The 27,625-nt window shown below is 34.6% G+C and overlaps 1 long non-coding RNA gene and 1 pseudogene across 2 annotated transcripts; both read right to left on the reverse strand.

Annotated features, from left to right (window-relative positions):
* Positions 1–1,592: 1,592 nt before the first annotated feature.
* On the reverse strand, positions 1,593–9,314 carry LOC146733776 (uncharacterized; annotated as a pseudogene). The gene is made up of 9 exons (XR_014926608.1): positions 9,304–9,314; positions 9,123–9,212; positions 8,259–8,852; positions 7,989–8,158; positions 7,604–7,818; positions 7,311–7,464; positions 6,195–6,477; positions 3,809–5,493; positions 1,593–1,830 (listed from the first exon to the last, which is right to left on the reverse strand). The product of XR_014926608.1 is annotated as an uncharacterized LOC146733776 (transcript).
* LOC146733777 (uncharacterized) lies at positions 8,665–26,616 on the reverse strand. Its single transcript, XR_014926628.1, has 3 exons — positions 26,366–26,616; positions 9,468–9,534; positions 8,665–9,212 (listed from the first exon to the last, which is right to left on the reverse strand). It is a non-coding gene; the product is annotated as an uncharacterized LOC146733777 (long non-coding RNA).
* Positions 26,617–27,625: the final 1,009 nt, after the last annotated feature.

The following is a 27,625-nucleotide window of genomic DNA, read 5'->3' on the forward strand; positions in this document are numbered from 1 at the left end:
TGTAACAACTGTATAAATAAGAGAATAAAACAAGAAATGACATGTCATGTCATAGCCCCCGCTCAGAAAAAAATTTAAAAACTTATATTGAACTTAGTTTGTGTCAGAGTGAATTAATTCATTATGAGCTGTATTAAAATTCTGTTATTAAATGTTCAGAATTGATGTGTTACAATTTTAGGGCTTGGGGTAAAAATTTATTCATTTGGCTTTTCTGAGACAATTTATAACTTGTTAAACATATAATGCGATGTGCACTTGTAAACAATTATTACCTGTCCCTGTACCAACTTTGAACAAAACTGGATGACACATATCTGAGAAAAAGCTGTTAACAGCTAGAAAAAGCTTGTTTTTTTAGATTTTTGAGGGAAAAAATGGCCTCCAAGTCGTAAAACTTTATCCAATCAAACAGGTCATGAATGACACTGAAAGTTGCAACATATAATTTGTCCAGTTTTTTGGCATGGATGTAAATTGGCAAACATGATTTCTATGGCATTCTCAGCAAGAACACCAGAGAGCAACAAACAAGTACAACAGGTAAAATGACATGCAAGTATGCAAATCAGATCTGCAAATATGTTGAAGAGACAGTGTTGTCTGTTTGCATAAACTTCCTTGTACAACTGTATTCCTAATACAAGAACACTGTCAATCACAGAACTGTTCCAGCGAAAAACTTCTGATATTTCAAACAGTAACAGGGCAAAGATACTGTTTGTCATACAAGTGTTATGAATTTGTTTTTCCCGTATCTGTTGTCCGATTTAATTAGTTGATTACGAGTGAATTGCTGTGTTATGTCTGTCATCGTTTAGGCAGGCGAGGTCCTGGACGGAACTTGGCTCATTGATTTAGAACTAATTACAAGATAACCGTCGCTATTCTGACTACGTTTCTGACAGTTGGTATCCGTAGTTATTAATGTAGTGAACGATTAATCAAAAGATATGACGTATTCAGTACTTAGTTTGATTGGCTTTATGATTGAAGGTTACGCCCTAGAGTCTTTTTACTGTTTTGTAATTGGTCAGAGTTTTGAAAATGAATAAAGAGAGTATGAGTTGGTCTTGGGGAATACAGCACGATAGACGCAGTCGAGAGTCCAGTCCTGGAGAGACTTGGGGCGAGCCTTGACGCAGTCTAAGAGAGTCTTGGGTCAGCCTTGCGATAGTCTTGGGGACTTTTCCCTAGCGCGCTGTGTCTTATAGAGTGCTCGATTGACCGACTAAGACGAGAGTTGAAACGTATTTCGCTGTGTGTGTCTTATTTGACTGTAAAGTTTAAGTGACTTTCCCGATCCCGTACCTCAAGGAGACGAGATATAGAGACGAGACGAGATTCCCCCCTGGCAAGTGTGGAGAACCCCGAGGAGAGAATTTTACCCCTAATACAAGTACTAGCACCAGATGAAGAACTGAGAAACTGCAATGATCCTTGGTGTACATTACCTGTGTCAACAACTTTACTCCCCATGATATTTCATGTACAGATCTACATGTAGTTTGTGGCCCTGAATTAGTTTCAATATCTCTAAATAAGGACAAGAGTACTTCTCATATGACAATGATACAAATAAAGTGCAAGAATCCAGAAAAATATTATCAAGTTTTTATTATCATACATTAATATTAACAAATCGTGTGAAATTGAACTTTTATGTACAGAGAAACACATATTTATGCTTTGGTTGACAGCACTTCTCAAAAAAAAAAGACAACCTGCAAAACTTTATACAATTATCAGACATGCAGCGAATATTATGCTTTTGTAACATATGCAGTTTCAGTGGCTTTGCTTTCCGAGAAAAAAATTCTGGCTCTGCACCTGAAAAAAACAAAAAAACATTTAGTCAAAAGTAAGCAGAGGTTGTAGCATATATGCTCCCATTAGCTGTTAAATTTAATTAAAAAAGATATTTGTGTACTGTCTTTTCAGTACGAAAACATATTACTTAATATATTTATACCAGCCAGAAAGAAATTGCAAGTTTTCACAGAGCAATTAGGAATATACATGGACAACAATTGATGCATGTCCAGCAATATACTGTTTGAAAGGCTGCAAGATGTAATGAAGTAGCAAACCAATCACTACTCGAGTCTGACTGGCTGGGAAACTGCACAATACATACAAAAATGTATGCAGATGATATATGAGCAGCTCCACCAAATATAAAAATATTCTTTCCATAGTTATGACTCTAATGTGAATGTGATTTTCCACTCCTTAGCAATAGTAGTTAGAGTATTGTATTGTACTGTATCGTACAAGTTTATTGTGATTCTATATGTGTTTGTAATATTATTTAGCTTTATTTAGCATTCTGTTTAGTTGGTTAACTTTACTGTATCTTAATGTAGTTTATTTTATTTTTATACGACCATAGAACAACTCACTGTAGTTTGTTTTAATGTTGAATAAAAATTAAATCAGTCACTGTATAGTGGTGACGTATTGTGCGAAATTGTTGCAAGGACAATACTTTTCTCGATTTGCGTGTCGTCGTGCGTCGATAAAAAATGCATGGAATGGTCGGCAGTATCGATCAAGTTCGTCTAGTGTGACATTCGTGGCTGGCAACAAGATGCCGTATAATCGTTTAAATAGGCGTCAAGGAGGAGTGAAAGGCCATAATTTGGTGCTACAATAGACGTCATGAAAAGTTGGAAAATTACAGTCAATCAAAAAAACAACAACATGACAACAAAAAATGACAACATGACAACAACAACATGACAACAACAACATGACAACAACAAAAACAACATGACAACAAAAAATATTCACGGTACGATGGCTTACTTGTTTTCGAAGTGTTGTAATTGTTGATTAGTACTCAGTAGTGATTATATTAACGTACAAAAAATAAATTCGTTGGATTGTTATGAAATGCAAGTAAAATTCAACTTAGTTTTATCGTAAGCAAATGTTTTCGGTTACATGTTAACGCTCGATGAGACAATATTCGCCATGTTATCCATGCCCACGACGCGTGTTTATTGACCAGATAGGTCAAATCGCTAATCAACCAATCAAAATGCTGGATGGTGCCCATGTGCTCAAATTACCATAAAGCATTTAAATATGACAGTTCAGCGACCTCATGGTGAAAGCAACACGAAAGACCAGATTTACCGATGTTTTAGTGCGATCTTTTGGCTTCGTTTCTCATGGGGAAAAAGGCATGATTTTTTTAATCGGATTTAGAAAAATAAATAAACGTACCGTCCCAAATAAAAATGTGCCGGGTGGAATTTTTCTGTGGAAAAAATAAACGTACCGGTACGTTTTTATTGGGACATTTAGCGTTGTGGGCAAGCTCTCCTGAGTAGCGACATATTTTTAACTTCGCCTATTGCGTGATGAGTGGATTATGTAAATAAACCAACACTTTCAATGAGTACATGCCGACCCAACTAAACTTGTTTATGGCTGTTTATGAACAGCGAGGACGCATCTCATAGAACAATAGCTGTGGAAATCATAAACAAATGTAAATGTTGCGGAAATCAAGCATGGCGATAATGATTTTGAGCGAGGCAGTCTGGCAAGCGTCTCAGAGCAGCATTGCGCCGACACCACCACGACGTTTGAATCCCGGTGAGAGCACTGCAAACCTCTTAAGTCACAAGGTAAACTTTCAATTTACACAATACATAATCAGTTCCTACAACCATAATAAAAAGGCAGTTTTTCTGGCGAAACTCTCGCCAGGTTAGCAATACTTTCTCACGATCACCAAACCCGAGACACAAGCGATAATACAAAGTGTATAAATACCATAACAAGCACAGTTTCTTACCTTTGAAATTGACGAGACACAATTTTGTCCATAGAAGCATTGCGCAAATAAAGACACAATTCCGGGATACAATATCCTCACAAAATTGACTGATTTCCACCGAGACGAGAACTGCGTAAGCGTCATCAAAACTCTGATTAAACTCGGGAAAAGTCGGATTTTGAAGGGAAAATGTTAAAAATCAAGGAAAAACACAGTGAAACTTTGAAGAATCGAAAAAATAACTTGATGTGCACAATAGCACCATCAATTTCTGTCTCTGTACCAACTCTGAACTGAATTGGATCACACATGTGTGAGAAAAAGCTGGTAACATGAAAATGTGCACACACATTGCACAGACACGACCCAAATTAAAAATTAGCAGCTAGATTCCAAACAGAATTTATATGATAGTTTAATCTCAATAGCCATACTGTAAACCGCTTTAATTTTGCTTGCTATACATTTTTACGAAAACCTGAAAATCATGTTTAAAACAGTATCATCGTTTAAACCTGGCGACGTTCAAAGCTTCGGCAGGCATTTTGAAATTGTAAAACGTAGCACAGATACAAATACCAGTATGAGAGAGTCAATAAAAAAAATTATGTGGCTTTAAATTCCAGGCAACTTTCACAAAATTCAATCGCCGCTGATGTGCCTCAAATTAAAAAAATCATGAAATTTTCTAGCTGCCTAATTGTAACGGTTTACAGTATTCTCTGGTCACATTGGGTTTTAAACCTAGATATTAGCAATAATAGAGTTCCCTTTGATCTATGTGGTCAGATGACTAACATGGCCTTTCTAACTGCCAAATTTGTTCAGCTGCTGTAGTCATACTTCTATGTAGTGTACAATATAGAAAAATAAATAAACTTTTCACATTCAGTCTTCTTGGTTGGCATTCGATGTTATTCATGGTTTTCTTACTACAGCACTTCTGGGGAACCAGAATTGTAATTGCATATTACAGAGTATGACATGGTAGGAGTATGTACAAATTTTTTGCTGAGCAGTCAATACAGAAGCATGCACACTGCGTACACAATATGCTAATGACCTTTAAAAGGAAAGTCAAGGCTAACAACATAATACTCCCAGATAAACATGTAAATAAATATTTTCAGTTCTGTTTCCGTGACAACTATTTTAGAAGCACCAGTACATATATGCTACCATGTTCTAAACTTTCAGCCAATTTGAAGTTTTAAATTTTGAAGTTATAGATGAAATCATTTTCTCAATTTCTGACAACAGATTCTATGATGTCAGACTTTACCCATAACCCTTTGCTTGAGAATCAAGATGGCTGACTACATAATACTGATGAAAAGTTGAATATCTAGAGAATGAAAAAATTGCATTCTCCTACATTTATAGAGCGTTTTCTTGAGGGGTCATTATGTTGTTTGGCTTGACTTTTCCTTTAACAAGGTTATGATGAATATCATTTGAAAGTGCATTTATTGATAGAAAGTATTTATTATGAAACGCTGGAATCACGAATATTCAGTCTTGACCCACTCTATCTATTGTGATTATTTGAAGAGTATGCACACTTTCTATCATACTAAACTGGACATCATATTTAACAACTGTTTCTTTACACAGTAGTATGCACGAGCGTAGGCAAGTCGAAACAGGTTTTGATTGTATACAGCGCCATCAGTGGCTGTTCCTGGCCCCATGCGTCAAGTAGTCTGTAATAAGGAAAAAGAAACAAATTTTGAGAAAACTTGTCAGCCTGAAACTAGTTGCAGATGGTAAAATTAATGTGAGAAATAAAAGCAAACAAATACACACTTTTCCCGCATGTTGTATTATAAAGCAGAAAACCCTCCATACATCAATAACACGGTTACTCTTATAAATTATGTTGTTCAAGGTCTATTTGTATTTGTTGATTGTATTATAGGGTCATAAGCAGTGTTTAGTGAACCTATATTTTTATTATGATTTGGCTGTTAGCTTTTAATGTACTAGTGAGGCGCATATGAAATTTGGCCGGTTCCAAAAAAAATATTGCTGCACATGTTAGTCAGTACAGCCACAGGAAAAATCATGCCATGGTTGTACTTAGAAACATGTACAGCAAGATTTGTTTGTACCCAGTCATTTTTAATAAGGACTTCATTAGTACAATATACAACTGACCCATAACAAAAATACACAAAACTTATGAATACAGGGATCAACAAGGGGTTTCCAAGAAAGTGGGAATGTTACGTTTAAAAAACCTACTCCATTTTGAAATAAAAATTTCAAGATTTTTACTGAAACTCTGGGTGGTTTCTGGTTTCTTATATCAAAACCCAAACTTGTTAATGACCCAGGGCTGATTTGCAGCAGAATCCAGTACTAATATAAATAACACTAAAGTAATTAGATTCTGTTACAATACCTGGTTAGATGTAGTACAATCTGATGTAGATGATCTTGAAAATCCACTCAGGTGTTGTGAAACAAGATCTGACAAGCTTGGTGGGTCCATAAGAGATCTTCTCCTGTGGATTCGGCGTGGATCATCTTCAGCAAATGATATGTGCTGAGACATATGCCCTTCAACAGTGGATCTCATCCTGAATATAAGTTCTTGTAGCTCAGTAATATAAGTATATTGTTTTGGAACCAATACAGCTGACGGGTAGAATCTTTTTGACTGTTTTGAATAGTTGATTTTGAACCTAGATACAACAAGCAGCCTGTCGGCTGAGATAGCTCCGCTGTTAGCAATACACATTTCAATTAAAGAACAGAAGATATCATTAGAAAATGAACAATATGTATAGTACATTCTTTCAAAATATTCACCAAAATTAAAGATATCATTACAAAATGAACAAATCTGAGAGAGGTCCACATGTAGTACCTATGTATGTAATATCAAAGCAATTGGACTTGCGGTTTTCAACAAGAAGTTGAAAATATCACTTTTTACCAAAAATGACAAAAATATTCACCAAAATTAGAGAATTAAAGATATCATTACAAAATGAACAAATCTGAGACAGGTCCACTTGTAGTACCTATGTATGTAATATCAAAGCAATTGGACTTGCGCTTTTTAACAAGAAGTTGAAAATATCACTTTTTACCAAAAATGACAAAAATATTCACCAAAATTAGAGAATTAAAGATATCATTACAAAATGAACAAATCTAAGAGAGGTCTACCCAAGGTACATATACACCAAGTATCAAAGCATTCAGGCTTGTAGTTTTCAATAAGAAGTCGAAAAAGTAAAACATTGACACGGACGACGACGGACAATCACTCATATGATAAGCTTCGCTCGACAAAGTCGACAGCGAAGCTAAAAAACATGTCCAGTCATACAAAGTATGAAGTAAGAAATAACAACAGTTTTCTAAAGTAAAACTTTGCTGCCATTCCCAAATTTACATATGAAAAATTGATCAGATTCTGATCAATGAATGAGATCTGCTTTTTGTTCAGTGAAAATCAATTCATTAATACAAGATCAAATTTTGTCACTGGCAGTGTTTTGTTATGTACTTTGGTTGTCCATCTTCACTAACAGCTTGTTCACGTCCAGCATGCATGTTAAAGTCTATGGCAGCGAGCTGGGTCCTAGCTTTATATCCAACAAATCTGGAAGAACCATACATGGAACATGTGGCTATGAAAAGATTCCAAGAAACCAGTTTGTCTGATGATGTAAACCAAAAAATACATATTTTAATTAATCATATAAAATAGCAGAAATGAAAATGTGTAACAAGTTCATGTACACTATGTTTAAAATCCTGCGCTGAAAGATAGTCATAAAATACAATGATATTGTGCACCTGAAGTTAGTGTAATGCCCAAGATTTTTCAGCAGGCGCTTATCCTCTACAATATTTCTAAGGGCCAAATGAGCAGGTGATCCTTTTTCGAGCCAAGGCCTACACTGGTTTTCTACTGACAGGAGTTCATGAGCACATCCACCATATGTACCATCAACATTCAATAACCACTCATGTTCATTAACCACATGATGCAGAATGCCAAACCAAATTGCCTGCAAAAGATCAACATGATATTTGTACCCATGTAATTATAATTATTATAAGCATACTGCATCTAAAATTTCAAATAAATTATTCCTGGATCTAAATTCTTGAGTATATTAGAAGAATACACAACACTCTAGTGCTCAACTAAAACACATAAACTAAATATAACATATACCTTCATTTTCCTCTCATCACCACCACATTCCTTGGAAGCATACCAAAAATGGTTTCTAACCGCAGTTGCCCACACAAGTAGTAACCTACCTCTAGAACATTTTAAGGATATTTTTCCACCATGCCACAGGTCCCATGAATGTTTTATATCTGTGTACTTATCACAGTTGCCTGAAAAGAAGATTGAAGACCATAAGCATAATGATTGGAAGATCATTTAACCTGCAAATTGGTATGATTCCTGATTTCTTGATTCACCTCCACATTGCTCACATAACTGCAACATTATCAAAATTGTTAAAGCTGATTGCCATAAAAAAAGGATGTTCACTGAACACAAGAAGTTCACATGACTCAAGCAAGTCCTTTCGCAATGTATTCCAGTATGCTTGGATGGCAGGTACAGCATAAATTTTCTGAACACGCAAAAAAGTAGTTTCTGAATTGCAGGCGATATTAACAAACCGAAACAAAAGTTCAATTTTCCTAAAACTGTTTCCTGATAATAATGTAGACATGGAAAGTTGCAGATTGGTAGCGAATATACCATCATAACGTGGTTGCGATTGCCATCTGCCATTTCTATGAGTGTCAGAACAAACCCATTCAATTGTGAGAGCAGTTCCAACCAGAGAATGGCTGTAGGTGAGTTTTTTCTCACATTCGTTACAACACACATCTCCATGAAGCTTTTTTCACCAGGTTAACAATTGTAGACGCATAAGCTATACACTTAGAAGCTTTTATCATATCAACAGATGAATCGTCACCATCATCATCATCATCTTGAGTGACTCCATTGTCATCAGTACCATGACAATCAAAATTAAGAACAACATCCTCAACAGAGCAGTTTTGGGTATTTCTGTAAATAAATTATATATAATACTTTGAAAGCATCGAGATCATATGGAGCAAGCACATACTGTATTCATTATTAACACTTCACGGTCAAGCTACACTTCCTTACTGTCAATGAATGAGCAAATATGGAAGAGAACCACACCGCTACTTCTAAGTTGCGGTATTGTGAGAAGTAAAAAATTCAGTTTTGACCCCAATTTTGCCAAAAACACAAAACAATTGAGATACAGATAGATACACAAACATTGCCACAACAATAAGTATTGCAAACCTGATATTGCTAGATATATATATCTCATTGTCATATTCATCACCATCATCTTCTTCTTCACTTGCAGTTAGCGTTTCTTCAGGATCAATCCTATGGTAATAGTTGAAAATATATATTCAGAAAGGTGACAAGTAAATGCATTCAGCACTGGCAACAACAAAAGGGGACCAGAGACGACAACCCCTTTAGCATGTTTGTCAGAATAATGACTTTTAATAATTGTGTTGAACTTCATTCAGCAATCAATATCAAATATATTGCCACACTGGATTGTAAAAATGTTACATCTGCTAAGTAATCATGTGTATTGATGATAAATAAAAATTGTACTAGCATTACACTTACATGACTTGTGGTTCACAATGCCTAGGGCGTACAGGAGTAGACGGAGCAACTGGAACAGGTTCTACAACTGTGAAAAAATGATAGCAATGGAATTTATTAATATAAGCATGTACAGTACGATATATTGTTCATTTTCTAATGATATCTTCTGTTCTTTAAGTATCGTATATATGCAGTCCTGTATGAGATTTTTATGGAGTGTGCTTTATATTTAGTGTTAAAACTAAAATATATTCAGCTCAGAAAAAAAACATTGCTCAATTTTACAAAAAGCATTTCATAATTGAAATCATATGAGAAGCTTAGCATATCTATATGACACACAATAAACTTAACCAGGTCTATGGTAATAAACTTGGTTTATTCTACAAACAGGGCACTGATAAATCAACAAGTTAAAAGTCAATCAGTCACATTGATATGGCTTATAAATAAATAGTGGTTATTCTGATTTATCAAAAACTAAATATTAGCTGAACTACAGATTTTAATGTTTCTTTTCAATTTCATATCAAATAATAACAAAACATACACACATTGCTATTACCAAGGGTATATGTATGTAAAATATCAATATTTTAAATATATAAATGAAACAATGAAAAATAAACAATTATCTAATAAACAAATGATTTCAAAAACAATTTATACCTAGTAGTTTATAACATTTAAAACTCAACAACGCATTGATTAAAAACTGAAAACAATTTAAATTTTTACTAACTACATAGAAACAATTTTACATATTAGAAAAAATAACAGGGGGAAACAGATAATGAATATAAGTATTAGTATTCATTGACATTATATTATACTTATAGGAATTTTCAAAATCAAAATTTGACAAAAACTCAGTTGCAGAAAAACAACCCTATACTTTGTAAATAGAAATACCTGAATCTTTGACCTTAATAGGTGATAACTATGGGGTGAGATTAGTGCCAAAATTAAATATTTTTTCATTATTTCTTCATGATTATTTTATTTAATCATTATTTTATAATTACATCATTGTTGTGTAATTATTATGCCATTATTATTTTATTGTATTTACATTACTTTATCATTATTAATTGTGTTATTATTATACCATTATTGTGTCATTATTTCATTGTGTTTACATTATTATATCATTATTGTGAAATTATTATACCGTTATTGTTTCATTATTTCATTGTGTTTACATTATTATTACGTTATTGTGAAATTATTATACCATTATTGTTTCATTATTTCATTGTGTTTACATTATTATATCATTATTGTGAAATTATTTCATTGTGTTTACATTATTATTACGTTATTGTGAAATTATTATACCATTATTGTTTCATTATTTCATTGTGTTTACATTATTATTACGTTATTGTGTAATTATTATACCGTTATTGTTTCATTATTTTATCATTATTGTGAATTTTATTCGCCATTATTATTTCATTATTCTTTCGTTATTTTATCATTAATAAATAAACAACCCCCTAAGCTAGCACCAAAATGATTACCACATTCAGGCAGTCCGCTGGATAAGTTTAAACGCAATATTTATTTATTTTCCTTTGATAACCTTATGTAACCTTCAACAAATCCATGATATGAAATTCATGCTGAAAAATAGGAAGTATTTGCCAATCCGTAAAATGAAAGACACAAAATAAAGATGCCTAAAGGGTCTACCCTGTCATGGCCGCTGGCGGGAGAGAACGTGTTAATGTGAGCTCTAATGCCGATTCAGATAGCACCAGAGATGCCTGCAATTATTTAAGAAGCGCTAGTGACATTTTGCAGAGATCAGTTGCTATTCAAGAAGCACCATATGCATGTCACATAGATGTCCATCGTGACAGAGATAGGGCGCAGTCTCAAGCAAGACAGTTGTCGACAGCGTCACCGCGTGATGATGCGCGTACTGCGTCCGGTGTGTCTCCGCCATTAGATCTAAGCAGCACCATCAGAGACGAAATGAGAAGAACCTTTGGAAGACGTTGTTATGGGGAAGTTTCACGGTCATTTTCAAGCACCAGAAGATGTGGTACGAGAAGACGTGGTGCAGTTCATCATGGTCAGGGCAACAGCAACTTATCTCCGAGTCGTCCAACATGGTCACATGTATGGATAGCCCTCGCGTCTACTGATCAGCATTGGTCGCCAGGTCCAGAAGATAAACGATTACTGATCAAAGCGGGATTGGGGGAAAGAAAATTACGCATGCCTATTGGATTGGATAGTGCTGAAGTTGTGAAGTTTTTGGTTGAAGCATATCCAAAATTAGAATTTGCTGGTGGATTTGAAATATGCAGAGTGTCGCGACATCCTTAAACCCATCATTTCACTTGTGCAAGTTATCAATTTAGAACCTATTAAAATTAAAGCCCTGCAATCTGTAATTTTTAAGTATGGAAAATGTTCACTTACATGTAGGCTGTGGGCCGAGGGGAATAGCAGGTATTTCTGGTACCTCACAGTGTGTCCAGACATATACTAGTGCTCGAGTAAGGCCATGCAATATGTGTTTTATAACGCATTACACGTTCATAATGTACTGTACTGTGACATTGCATCCCATTCAAGTCTCATCTCGTAGATAGCGAGACTGATGCTACGACCTTCTGACATGACATAATCGGTTTGTAATAAAACAATAAAACATGTACATGTGTATTACCACATTCATAGGGAACAAATGTGTAATACATTAAAAATGTAGAGAAAATTTAGTTATTGTAATCCATCATATCGTGAGCAGCTATTTTTTCATCCACCTAGACATCCCAGTATCCTAGTTACCTTGGGCCTGCGCATTTGCATTTTTCTGATTTGGAACGCTTATGCGAGATTGAAACGGGATCTTGGTATCATGTCACCGTAGTTGCAAAGCCTAAGTAATGTACCTCTGGTATTATACATGTATTTATACTAGTAATAATATAAAAGAAAAGTTGTAGATAATGCTAGTGTAACCTAGGTCCACTTTTTACATTATGTAAATTTAGTATTTAGATAGTTTGTTTTTATAGTCTGTACCTTTTTGTGAGCAGGTAAATTTATTTCAACATATCTCCATTATGCACAATTTTCAGATGTGGGTATATCGCCCTCTATAGTTGGAAATATGTAGATGGAGTTGAAAGACAGGGAATTTGGGTTTTTCTGTGAACCATTTTTAATCACATCAAGTGGTTCAATTTTGGGTTATTTTTGTATTTTGAACATTGAGTTGTCATTTGAAATCTATTAGGTCAAAAGCAGGGGGATTGGCACAAGAGGGTGCCATCTGATCTGAATGGAACGTTTCAATGTCAGTCATTCATAGCTCTGTCATCACATTTTAATGAAACTTTGTACATACATCCTCTAGGACTATGCAGAGACCTGATTAGTTTTGGAGTAAATAATTGTGCATATTAATTACCTAATTTGCATAGTTAATTCATTTTCAGCATTCCACTGATATCTCAAGTACTAATCATAACATTTCAATGAATCTAGGACTATGCAGAGACCCAATTAGTTCTTGGTATATATTATATGCACCTAATTTTCAACTTTTACACTGATATCCCAAGCACTAATCATCAATTTTCTCAATGAAACCTCGTACATAGATGCTCTAGTACAATAGACAGATCTAATTAATTTTGGGTTGAAATATGTACATATTAATCACATAATTTGCATAATTAACCTATTGTAAGCTTTTACATTGATATCTAAAATACAAATTCCATTTCAATGTAACTTGATACAAAGATGCTCTAGGACAATGTACAAATCTGATTAGTTTGGGGTTAAAATCTGTTCATATTAATTCCCTAATTAGCTATAATAATTCATAATTTGTTGGTTCTAATCACAATTCTAATAAAACTTGGTACATGGTATGTTACATTGCACAGACCTTATTAGTTTTACACTCAAATCTGTTCATATTAATTTCCTGATTTGCATAATCAGTTTTCAGCTTTTCATTAATATCTCAAGTAAAGGTAATTTAGAATTGTGTCTCCAATACTCTCAGCACACAGGAGTTCTTTCTATGTTTTCTTTGAGTAATCCTGTTAATAGTAACCCTTAACATAGTAATCATGGCAACAATATTGATGACCTCAAAATATTAAGAAAGCACTTTAAATGTTTCTTATTACTATTCGTATATTATTTTTAGGCAATTAATAACACTCCAACAGTAGCATGTAGCACCTGTGGCATCCAGGTACCATACTCTACTATACGAGAACACATTGATGGTTGTGCTGGTCTTAATGATCTTGATTGTGATGATTTGAAGTAAGTATATTGAACACTATGGAATTTTTGGTTGTGACATCTGATTTTAATACATTCCCAAATACCTGGGATGGTCCTCTGTCAGATTTGTTCATTTCATGACATCCCATGCTAATATTTTTGTCATATTTGGTCAAAAATTATTTTCTCAACAGCCTACTGTCTGATTGCTTCGAAATTTGGCATGAATATTCTTGACATGAACTACACTCAGTCTTATTAATTTCATGACACTATTTACAAGGGTCTATTTTTAGCTCATCGCTCCATGAGACCGACCGTCCGTTTCCCTGGTATCCATGAACGACTTCTTCTCTGAAACTGCTGAATCGTTTGCCTTGGTTTTTGGTGTGAAGGTGCATTAGGGGAAGGAGATGGAGATCTGTTCATGAGTAGACAAAAAACATTGAACATTTTTATTTTTGACTTCTTTTCAAAAACCTTTGGCCAGATTGCTTTCAAATTTACAATGTAGACACTTGGGTGTCCTAGTTGTATTTGCTCATTTGGTGACATTATCTTCTAATTAGTACTTTTGCTGAATTATTTGGTTATTATGTTTTTTGCTCTGCTGTCAACAAAGTTGACACAGTGGAGCTGTTCATATTACTGAATATCCATCTTCGTCTGTCATCGTCAAATACAATTTTAACTTCTTCTGCGATATTTTCGACTTCTTGCAAAAAACGGCAAGTCATATTGCTTTGATATTACATATATAGGTACTACCGGGTACATGTGGACCTTTCTCAGATTTGTTCATTTCGTGATGATACATGTATCTTTAATTCTCTAATTAGTCCCCGTTCGGACGCAGTCCGAAAACGGGGACTTATGTTTTGCCCTGTGTGCGTCCGTCCGTGCGTCCGTGATCACCTGTATCTCGAACATGCATGGACCGATTAAGTTCAAACTTCACTCATACATCACACATTATATGGGACATATGCACATGCATTTTTTTCATGATCCGATTAACGATAGCCGAATAGCGGCCATTTTAAGGCCGAAAATGCATCAAAATCGCACATTTTCACCATTCTGGACCCGGATCTCAGTTATGCATGGACGGATTTTATTCAAATTTGGTACATACATTAAACATAATAGGACCTTGATGCACGTCATTTTTTTTTTTGGATCGGGTTTGAAATGGCCGACTGGCGGCCATTTTGTTTTAAAGAATTCAGTTCTGGATTCGTATCTGAGACATGCTTGGATTGATCGAGTTCAAACTTCACACACACAAGGTACATCATGTCACAAATATGTATGTGTATTTGTTTCATTATTTCATCAACGATAGCCAAATGGCGGCCTCTTTAAGGTCGAAAATGCATTGAAATTGCACATTTTCACCATTCCAAACCCGGATCTCAGTTATGCATGGACGGATTTTGTTCAAATTTGGTACATACATTAAACATAATAGGACCTTGATGCACGTCATTTTTTTTTTGGATCAAGTTCGAAATGGCCGACTGGCGGCCATTTTGTTTTAATAAATTCAGTTCTGGATCCGTATCCAAGACATGTCTGGATTGATCAAGTTCAAACTTCACACACACATGGTACATCATGTCACAAATAGATATGTGCATTTGTTTCATGATCTGCTTAACAATAGCGGAATGATGGCCATTTTAAGGCCGAAAATGCATCAAAATCACGTATTTTCACAATTCCAGAACCGGATCTCAGTCATGCATGGATGGATTTTGTTCAGATTTAGCACAATGTGTTGTACATATGCAGGTGCATTTCGGTCATGATCTGCTTTGAATGTATATGTCACTCAAATATGAACGGAACGGGGACGTGTCATTGACAATGACTTGTTTTGATGAATATTTTTGTGATTTTTGGTAAAAGTGATATTTTCGAGTTCTTGTTAAAAACCACAAGTCTGATTGCTTTGATACTATACATTTAGTTCATTTTCTAATGATATCTTCAGTTCGTAATTGAAATGTGCATTGCCAGCAGTGGAGCTACATGTATCTCAACTGACAGGCTGCTTGTTGCTATTTTTCAATAATTATATCCTTCTTTTATTACACATTTACAGCACATCCACACACAATGACAATTTTCCAAATTCATATGCACCATTGTCAACACAGAGTAATGACTCATCAGCTGCTTTGACACCAAGTAATAGCTCAACCCCACCAAGGGTACCAAGTAGTAATTCAACTCATCCAGTGGCACCGTGTACTGTTAACATCTTAATCCCGTCAGTGGCACCAAGTAGTGATTCAACACCTGCATCTGTATGGAATGATAATATGTCTACATCTGCACCAAGTAATATATCAACATCTTCAGCTGGCCTATTATCAATCATGGATAAGTAAGTATAATCACCATCTGTATTATCATTTCTACCATTTGGAGGCATTGTTGTCATTGTGTGGTATGTGCAATACTCAAGCAGGGCTGGTTTTTCTTTTGGAAGGAATGATTTCAGTAATTTCAAATGATGTGTTTGAAACATTAGTTTGTTAGTCCCCGTTCGGATGTAGTCTGAAAACGGGGACTTATGGTTTGCCCTGTGTGCGTCCGTCCGTTTGTCCGTCCGTGCGTGCGTCTGTCCGTGATCACCTGTATCTCAGACATGCATGGACTGATTAAGTTCAGACTTTACTCATACATCACACATTACATGTATATGCACGTGCATTTTTTTCATGATCCGATTAACGATAGCTGAATAGCGGCCATTTTAAGACCGAAAATGCATCAAAATCGTTCATTTTCACCATTCCGGACTCGGATCTCAGTTATGCATGGACGGATTTTGTTCAAATTTGGTACATACATTGAACATAATAGGACCTTGATGCACGTCATTTTTTTTCCCGGATCAAGTTCAAAATGGCCGACTGGTGGCCATTTTGTTTTAAAGAATTCAGTTCTGGATCCGTATCCGAGACATGCATGGACTGATTAAGTTCAGACTTTACTCATACATGGTACATCATGTCACAAATAGATATGTGCATTTGTTTCATGATCCGCTTAACAATAGCTGAATGATGGCCATTTTAAGGCCGAAACGAAAATGCATCAAAATCACATATTTTCACAATTCCGGAACTGGATCTCAGTCATACATGGATGGATTCTGTTCAGATTTAGTACATATATTAAACATAATATAAGCTTGATGCACACCAATTTTTCTTCGGATTAAGTTCAAAATGGCCGACTGGCGGCCATTTTGTTTTAAAGAATTTAGTTTTCGATCCATATCTCGGACATGCCTGGACAGATCAAGTTCAAACTTCACACAAACATCATACATTATATCATACATATGCCTGTGCATTTGGGCCAGTCCTTTTAAGGTCAAAAATTCACCAAAATTGCACATTTTTACCATTCCGGAACTGGATCTTAGTCCACCAAAAGTGGTCTGAGATTTCGGTCATGATCTGCTTTGAATGTATATGTCACTCAAATATGAACAGAACGGGGACGTGTCATTGACAATGACTTGTTATAAATGTTTTCGCACACAGTGGAGCTATCTGTTTTATTTATTCATTGGTTCAGAACAACTTATTATTTTCTACATGTAGATGTTATTCAGAAATTGTAACAGATGAAGAACAAACTGATGAAAGTGCAGAAGATGAAAGTATTCATGGGGAAGGGATTATCACCAATCAATACACAAGGTATTCTATTGCTTGGAATCTATGTATAAGCTGAAACTTTGTTAATATGACAATACAATATATCAGACTTGTTTTTTGTATTTCTGCGCAAAGTGATTTCTTCCCGGTAAACAACAAATATTTTGTAAGAAATAGCATGGAGTTGAATCAACAGAGGTCTAGGTTATCAAGAAAAGACCAAACCATTCTTTTCTAATTGGTGTATTACACTTTGAGAGTTTCTCCCACTGAATGTGCATACAAAATGCAATATATATCACTCAGGTTATTTTTCTGTCAATTTGTGTGAGTTAAGGTTCAGCTGTTTTTGCCAAAAAAATATGAAAATTTTGATGTCACTCACTGGATTAAACTAACATAGTAAGACAAGTAAATTTATATCTTTGTTCGTATTTTTGTAGGGTTACATTGGAGTATGCAAAGGCTGTATTAGAATATCATGTAGAACAATTGGGACTCAAATATGTATATAACTCATATGCAGAAAATCAGTATCAAAACATAAATATTGTGAGGAGGAATTTGTGGAAAACTGGAGCAAGATCTATCAGCAAGTCAGATTTAGATCCAAAACATCCATTCAGAGTACGATTTGTAGGAGAATCTGGTTTAGATGAAGGAGGGCCAAGAAGAGAGTTCCTTAGATTACTAATGAAAACCATACAAGAAACTGGAGTGATGGAGGGTAGTGGAAATAATTTATGTTTCTCCCATGACATTCAATTGTTTGCTCAGAATAGATACTATTTGGTTGGAAAAATGGTTGCCCTCTCATTGTGCCATGGTGGTCCAGGACTTTATTGTTTAGCAAAGCCTGTTTACCAATATTTGGTGTCTGGAAATGTTAAACATGTTGAAGCAGATGATATCCCAGACTATGAAGTAAGACAGTTAGCCAAAAAAGTAGGTGAAGTTTTGAAGTTGTTATATTGTTGGTTACTCATATATATTACCTACTGGTTGATTAATGTTTGTATTATGCAAAGACTTGTGATATGGTTTCTGAAATTTATTACATTAGTGAAGCATCATTTCACATATAATATAATTTTCTATGGCTTGTGTTGAGAAAATGTAATTTGAGGTTAAGAGTAGGATTGAAAGTGATTGTCTGGGAGCCAATTTATAATGAGTGCCATTTTTACTCTCTGTGTGACACATGAATTTGAACACCACTAATAAAAAGTTGTTAACTGATTTGCTGACTGATGCTGAAATTCACCGCAAAGATAAGCCATGTGTACATGTCTGGACAAGGATTGAGTCTTGTGTTATAATTTGAGTATTTCCTAAATTTTGAATTTCTTTCTGTTAGATCCAAGACTGCAACTCAGATGAAGACATGAGAAATGCTTTAGAATTGTTAGGAGATCATGTTATTGCTGTCTCTGGATACACAAGTCCAGTCGAAGAAGTAACTCTTAAGGAAAGGGAGCTCATCATTAAAAATCTTGGAGTGCACTATTGTGTTCACCGGTCATTGTCTGAAATTGAACAGTTTAGAGATGGTCTAAACACAATGCAAATAGCAGACTTGATTACTAAAGAGCCTGGTAAGTTAGTTTTCTTCCCTTTATATGTTAAAGTGTCTTCACAACTGCAGACACGACAGACAATGACCATGATGCCATGTAAAATATTACCTTGCAAATAATGATTTTACCCACACTGTATATTATATTGCAGCAGACTGAACATAAATGTATACAGTTGTGAGGACCATGGAATTTTACCTACTATGATCTTGTTGAAGAGGAGCCCATCAATTTGGTATTGTCATGTTTTAGACAGTGGCATAGGCTACATGACTTTTTTCCATGCACAATTCAATACAAGATCTACTGTTTGATTTCAGTTGAAATTTGGCACACTGCTAATCTATGATGAGTAAATTTCCTAATGGGATATTGGTGCAAGTTTGTGCATTAGGTACATGTAATTAATACAGAAATTATACAAAGCTAGCCTAGAATCCAGGCTAAGTTCAACAGTTGCATTCGTCTCAACTAACACCTAGCCTTGATGCTAGGAATTTTCAATTAACGATGTAAATTTATACAGAACACTATAGTAACGAAAAATACACTGCCCAACTTCGCTTATTTTGATTGGAAAGCTCAATTTATGCTGGGGAGTTCGTATTACAGTAATATGCTGAGCGTTAACTCTGATTGGTTGGGAAAAAATGCAGAGCAGTGACTGGCAGTTATCAGAATATTTTTCATTACTACAGCAACATTTTTTACATGACCCTCTTTTATGACTTTCTGCATAAATTTGACTGTTAATTCAAAATTCAAGGCTTGGGTGTTAGTAGAGACGATGCAACCGTAAAACTTAGCCTGGCTAAGACGAAGCCTGCTGCATTTGTCTGGCATGCTGGTGATCTTCAACATTTTCATATCCACATAAATTTGTTTTGGGTTTCAACCTACCGTAATTAATTAATGAGATCATATCTAATTGATTTTGAATTTTTGTTAATATCTTGTTTATTTTTAGGTTGTCTGCAAAAGCTAATGTTGGCCAGTATTTTGATTGAATGTTTTTAATTCTGGTAATTACTTGCAGGTTCTATGGAGTACTTCTTATGTGCAAATAAGAGCATGAAACCAACTGTAAGCTATATGAAGGATATGACTGTTGATTACAGTCCAGAAGGTTCAAATGACAGAATTCTAGAAGAAACTACCATATACAACTGGTATGAATATCTGGATGATTGTGCAAAAGGTGAATTCACATTAGTATTTTGGACATTTGAGCTTTTGGTCCAGTTGTGCATTCATTCCTATAACTGATTTTCATTTTCCTCCTATGTGAATAAGAAGGTAGCACACTTTTATTCATGTGAGTGAATATTTATTGTGTTTTTGTAGGTTACTGAGCGGCCAAGCTTTTTAATTTGCATGTTTTCCATTCATATACATGATGAATGTGCATGTCTCCATCTAATGAGCTATGCTGGCAATGGGTTGGTATAGGACAATTTTAGGCCTCTTGAAAGAGCTCTTAGTCGCGTGACCTGTATCTGTTTTTATACTATTGGAGACAAATAACTACAAAGTTTATTTTCTGTATATGCAAGTGCATATGTGACAACTCAAAAAATTAGTTTATTAGAACCACCTTCATCTCAATGAGCATCCTTCTAGTTAAATCAAGAATTGCCTAATGAGCTGCTTTCCCCCAAATTGACCATAAACACAGTAAGTTTGCACCAACCAATGCCAGGGACACTATGTATGTAGTGCCAGCTACTAAATGTTCCAAAAGTTGAAGAAGCAATAAGGCGACAAGTGTGTGTTGCGATACAATGTCTGTAGTCTCCAGTGGTGGTTGTACTTTCATTTGGACTAAAAACATCCCTGTGTGTTTATCCTGGTGTGCATATTCAGTATGACTGTAAAACCTGTAATAGAAGCCATAAGTAATGGTAAAGTACAACATAGGGGAATATGGCTTCTCTTAGAGCATCTACACATGAGAAATGTGTTGTCAGATCATATGACGAACATAATCAATGTGGAACATGGTTCCGTGGGCACTGATCACACGTCCGATTCAGATCACCTTATATTCTATTGAAATCTGGCAATAACAAGAGCAGTATTTATTGCGAAATGAAGAAAAACAAGTTTAACACTTTTATAGTTCTCAAACAAACATGTTTGTCCTGTGAATTTAAAACGGGCGAGAGCTCCAGACTTATTCTTGAGAGAATAGCATCCTGTACTTTACCTTTGCAGTAAATTTGAAAGCCAACTTCTTGGGTGTTCTGACATGGTGTGCACTTGGTCCAAGTGAATCTAAAACAGTAATTTGTTTTGAAGTGATGTTTGTTCTTTTTTTTTCCATGATGCTACTGGATTATATGGACTGGCAATCATATTTTTATGCTACATTGTATTTTCACAGGAGAAGTTAAAGCAAATTTTAATGATGGAAATGAAAATGCTGAAGTATCTGTTCAGATTTCTCTTGGAGATTTGCTTACATTTTTCACGGGAGTTGCATCGGTCCCACCACTGGGATTACATCCAGAGCCATCCATATCCTTTCTGAGAGACAAAGACCACATTTTTCCCACAGCTAATACATGTGCCAATATCCTATCACTCCCACTAGGTTTAACTGATGTGGAGGTATTTGGAGAAAGATTCACATATGCTCTTACTAACAGTATGGGATTTGGAGTTGTTTAGAAAGTTGTCATTGTATTCATAAAATATTCACAATGACCATAGTGTATATTATACCCAGTTACAATATCACCTACTTGGCTTCGTTTCTCCAAACTATGTCCTCTCAAAATATACACAAGTTTTCCACCTGCTTCATTTTTTAAAAATTTTCCACCAAAACACAAGCCTCAAGAGTACCCAGACTGCTTCACTTTTTTAAAATTTTCTGCCAAAAGACGAGCCATGAAAATTAGAGTTCTCCATCTATTCTTGGTTCCTATCAAACTTTTCCCTGCCTCTAGGCAGACTATGCAATCAGTCAATTGTGATTTTCATATAATAAATTGAAGAAGTAACTGTCCAAATTTGTGTACACAAAATCCTATGCTTGCTTTCGCCATCGTCAACTTTACATTTTCGACTTCTTCTTAAAAACCACAAACTGTATAGCTGTGAAACTTTCTAGGAAGGTACCTTGGGTGGTTCTCTCGATTTTTGGTGAATTGTTTTGTTATTTTTGGTAAAAAGTGATATTTTCATCTTCTTGTTAAAAACTGCAAGTCCGATTGTGTTGATATTACATATATAGGTACTACATGTTGACGTTTCTCAGATTTGTTCATTTTGTCTTTAATTCTTTAATTTTGGTGAATATTTTTGTCATTTTTTGTAAAAAGTGATATTTTCGACTTCTTGCTTTAATTGAAATGTGTATCGCTAAGAGCGGAGCTATCTCAGCTGACAGGCTGTAGGCTTGATTGATAAAGTTTAAAATGTTATGACATTTTCCACAGGAGCAAGGTTGGAATATTTTCGCTATGTTTATAATATAAAATGTTATATTTTGACATTTGCCTTTTATATGTGTGTACTATTTCGCGTTAACTTTGTATTACTACTGTGAATGTTTTAAACAGTACATATACAATGCTTTTGTTTATCATGTGTAAACTGATGGGAACAGTCCTGTATTTGTCTACCATGGCCTACTATGTTAGCATTTCAGTGAGAACTTTGCACAAACCAAACCATTTCACATACTGGTAGACTGAACTTTTCCAAATTTTCTGTTTAAATTGCATGATACAATCTCTGCCAACATTTTGTGAGAAATAAACAAAACTGTAGGTACATGATTTTAGGTCTCTGAATTCAGTAATTTCCTATGATCTACGGTAATTACATCATACAGTTACCTGAGTTTGGCTCATTTCAGGGACCAATCAAACTTGTTTAACCTATATTTTTCCCAAACACACTACATTTGGATATAAACCTGGTAATCTAATAATAGTGGACTGATGACCAACAGTATAGTGTCATAAGACATGTACGTTTATATATTAACAATGTTATTAAAAATTAAACTTTACAGAAAATGTTTTTATAACATTCTGATTATTTTGTTTTGATTATGTTTGCAATACAGCTGCAATAAAGGCGTTGACTTGATGGAATCAAATATGGCAGTAGTTTGGATTGTTGATTTTATTTGTAACAAATGTAACAAAAGTTGCGTTTTTCAATGAACATTTGCAGAAATCATGGCAAAAACATCGCCGTATCAGTTTTGAGGCAGGATTCGCAGTGCATCATGGAGAATCAAACGTACGCTGAATGATAACAAGACAACCATTGGCAGTCGTTATTCAGTGTACATTTGATTTCTCATGATGCGTTGCGAATCCTTCCTCAAAAATGATACAGCAATGTTTTTGTCAAGAATTCTGGCAACGACCAAGTGGATTTGAATTTATAAGTTTTTGTTGTTGTATTTTCCGAGTTTGTTGATTTTTAAGGTTTTTTTGTGTCAGGAGTTTCACAACTTGTCTTTTTATATAGGCAGGAGAATATATACATTTCATTTTCATGAAATCAATAATCTACGCTATGTGTGACTGATTTGTTTTGAGATTTGAACAAATTTGTCAAAATATCGGACATCAAATCATATTCTGTAAATGGACAGTGTCATTATCAATGCTTGTTTATTATTGAGGCACAGGTACATTCTATATTGAACAAATATTACTCTAGGCCATTGTGTTATTTCTTTATATCAATCTAGCTTCTACTCATGGTTTCAATCTAATTTGTTACTGCTTGAAAGATGTGTGTCAAAGCACAACATTTGGGACTGAGACTGTCATTAACAACGACTTGATATGTTTTAAACAAGGAAAGGGGAAAAACAGAAAGGTAGTTATGAAATATCTTAAATGAGGGTGGGGAGAACATGGAGATACCATACTGGCCCTGATATAGGCCCATCCTAACACTTTCAAAATATTGCGATATAATTATAAGGGTATAAGCACAACTTTAGAATTTGATCTGGTTTTGTATAGTGGGGAGGGGTGGGGATGCTTACCAGTGTAAGTACAGTAAATAAAGTTAAAATTGTTGAAATATAATTGTTTTTTATTACAGTTTTTATCTATTGCTGTGATAATACGATACACAATATGAAACAGCATTAAACCTTACACCCTGTGTTCAATTGTTGTGTTTATAAAGGCTTTGACATCTTCATAGATCATTACTCCACTACTGTCATCATGTGCAAGGAGTAGTCCTTGCATACACTTCATACCTGTATTCGGTAATTTGCGAAGAATTTCCTGTACAGCTCTGTCTAATTCATATTCAGTTATAATTGAATAAGTTGCTGCTACTGATAAGCCAAATTCAGACATTCTTCGAAAAACAGTTCTTCTTGAAACTCCAAGCATACTGGATATGTCAGAAACACTAAATCCTTCGCGTAACAGAAAATCCAGTTGTTCTTGTGGGATAGCATATTTTGGACGACCTGGGTCACCAGAGAATATTTCCGATGACTGATAAGAGAAACTAACATTGGAACTCGAATCAATGGTGTCTTTTGCTGCACATATCTTAGATATGACTTGGAAAGGAAAATCATGCAAAAGTTGCAATGACACAAGTTCATCTTTCAGTAAAACAAGTCTATCATAGACTGCGTCAAGATTATTCGGCTCCATTTCTAAGCATGCTGAGATTGCATTAATCTCAGAAATGACAAGCTGTGCCCAGTCACTAGCCATGTTGCATAATGCATTGTGGGATACGGATGTCTACTTTCTTTGATAATAACAATAATGGTATAATAATTTCACAATAATGATATAATAATGTAAACACAATGAAATAATAATAGTATAATAATGAAACAATAACGTAATAATAATGTAAACACAATGAAATAATGAAACAATAATGTAAACACAATAAAATAATGGTATAATAATTTCACAATAATGATATAATAATGTAAACACAATAAAATAATGAAACAATAATGGTATAATAATTTCACAATAATGATATAATAATGTAAACAATGAAATAATGAAACAATAATGATATAATGTAAACACAATGAAATAATGAAACAATAATGGTATAATAATTACACAATAATGTAATAATAATGTAAACACAATGAAATAATGAAACAATGTATAATAATTTCACAATAATGATATAATAATGTAAACACAATGAAATAATGAAACAATAATGGTATAATAATTTCACAATAATGTAATAATAATTTCACAATAATGATATAACAATGTAAACAGAATGAAATAATGAAACAATAATAGTATAATAATTTAACAATAATGATATAACAATGTAAACAGAATGAAATAATGAAACAATAATGGTATAATAATTTCACAATAATGATATAATAATGTAAACACAATGAAATAATGAAACAATAATGGTATAATAATTACACAATAATGATATAATAATGTAAACACAATGAAATAATGAAACAATAATGGTATAATAATTTCACAATAATGATATAATGTAAACACAATGAAATAATGAAACAATAATGGTATAATAATTACACAATAACGTAATAATGTAAACACAATGAAATAATGAAACAATAATGGTATATAAATTTCACAATAATGATATAATAATGTAAACACAATGAAATAATGACACAATAATGGTATAATAATAACACAATTAATAATGATAAAGTAATGTAAATACAATAAAATAATAATGGCATAATAATTACACAACAATGATGTAATTATAAAATAATGATTAAATAAATTAATCATGAAGAAATAATGAGAAAATATTTAATTTTGGCACTAATCTCACCCCATAGATAACACACTATGAGAACAAATACATAATATGGAATGAATGACTTTCATTTGTATTTATAGGTAAATTATTTTAAGTGGTAAAAGTATATTTCAATGTTGCGAAACAGAGTGAATAATAAACAGGGAAATGCAGTCTTTTACTGCATTATTTATATAAATGTATGTCGAATTGTTAGAAGAAAAAAAAACCACTCAGCGCAAGACATTTGTTAGTACAGTATTACGGTTCGGCTCTCATATGTCATGACTGCATCGGAGGTTTCTCCGTGATCGGATATTGCGGCGTAAACCACACGCACGATGGTTTGATTTATCCAGTAAATACTGGCTAAGTACCTCAGTTTTTTTGAATTCGAGTAATCTATACACGTATATGATAATACTGTAAATTTTCTACCACTGGACGACGACAGTTGCACGAGAATGACGTGATGTGATCAGCCCCCAATGAACACGACTGCGGTTAGTGACGAGATCAGCTGTGAACAAATTGTTATTACTGGTTTCATCTTATAAATTGTATATAGATAAAACGTGTATACATTCAAAAACACGTGATGAATTGTACTTACTTCAATGTCAACTCTTCTTCATGAACATTATCAAGTTCAAGTTGATCAACAACATCACACTCGCGTTCCGATTCTGAGTTTTCCGGGAAGCAATCGCGACAGTATCTACGATGCACATCTAAAAGATGTGCTGCAAAGATTGTATTTGACTTTCCAGAAAATTGTACTTTCGTGGTGTCACACCAATTGCCGTGGGAAGCTCCCAAGTAGATTTTAGTTTTGTCCCGGTTTCTATATTTCATCGCTTTCGCCGCCATTTTGTGTTTTGGTACTCAAGAGTGACAGATTGCATTATGGGAAATATTTCGACAGGTGGGACTCACCACCCAAACATGCGCAGCGCGACGACGCTACCGCTTTAAGTCATCCAGTGTGTAAGGGCTAGGATTGAAAACCAGGTAATTCACAATATCTGGATATGTCACGGACGGTAACAAGGCGACGTCTGCAGACCATTTAGTAGCATCAACCACGTAAGGGTCACAGCCCCCAATAGTAGACAGTTTTGCTTCATAACGTAGCTGTTCTGCACCAGAAAGTGTTTCACGATACAGACAGAGAGCATTTTTAGGTTTCAATTTAGAGCCAGACATGTTTGCAATGAAAGAAGGAAATGGAAATGACTGAAGGAAATGAACAGATACACTAGCAAACAATCAATCTATTTACGCGTACTATTGTTATGATCGCAGACGACACAGACGACGCAGACGACACAATTGTAGGACCTCCAAAATGGCCGACTTCCGGGTTAATGACGTCACGTGAAAGACCTCTATTGACAGGACGGTCCCAAATATGCCGACTTTTACAATGACATGCACGCAATTAAATCTACACGTTGTGCAAGTGTCCTCGGCAAGCATTGTTCTTAGTAGAACACCGGGAAGTAAATCTCACCAGAACTAATATCGCACGTTAACGAGTGACATTAATTCCTGGCTTGATTCGTACATGCGGGTCACACATACCCAGAAGATTCGTGGCAGCGGAAAAATGTCGCATTAAAATGCTTGCAAGAAAACGACCTCTACTGTGTGCAGGTGCAATGAATGTGCATTGCATGTGTTGAGAATAATCATGGCGGGCACCAGTAATTCAACGGGAGCAGTTAAACGGGTTGATTATTGTGTGATATTGTTTGATTCTTGGTTCTTAAAACACAAATTATCGAATATATTAAAAAACTGTAAAATGTAATCAAGAATTTGCTTTATCTGTGAAGTGTAAAAACTTATTTTTCCTGTAAAAACGTAAAAT

Source organism: Saccoglossus kowalevskii, chromosome 16 (assembly GCF_978046115.1).
Source record: "Saccoglossus kowalevskii chromosome 16, keSacKowa6.1, whole genome shotgun sequence".
Classification (NCBI taxonomy): domain Eukaryota; kingdom Metazoa; phylum Hemichordata; class Enteropneusta; family Harrimaniidae; genus Saccoglossus; species Saccoglossus kowalevskii.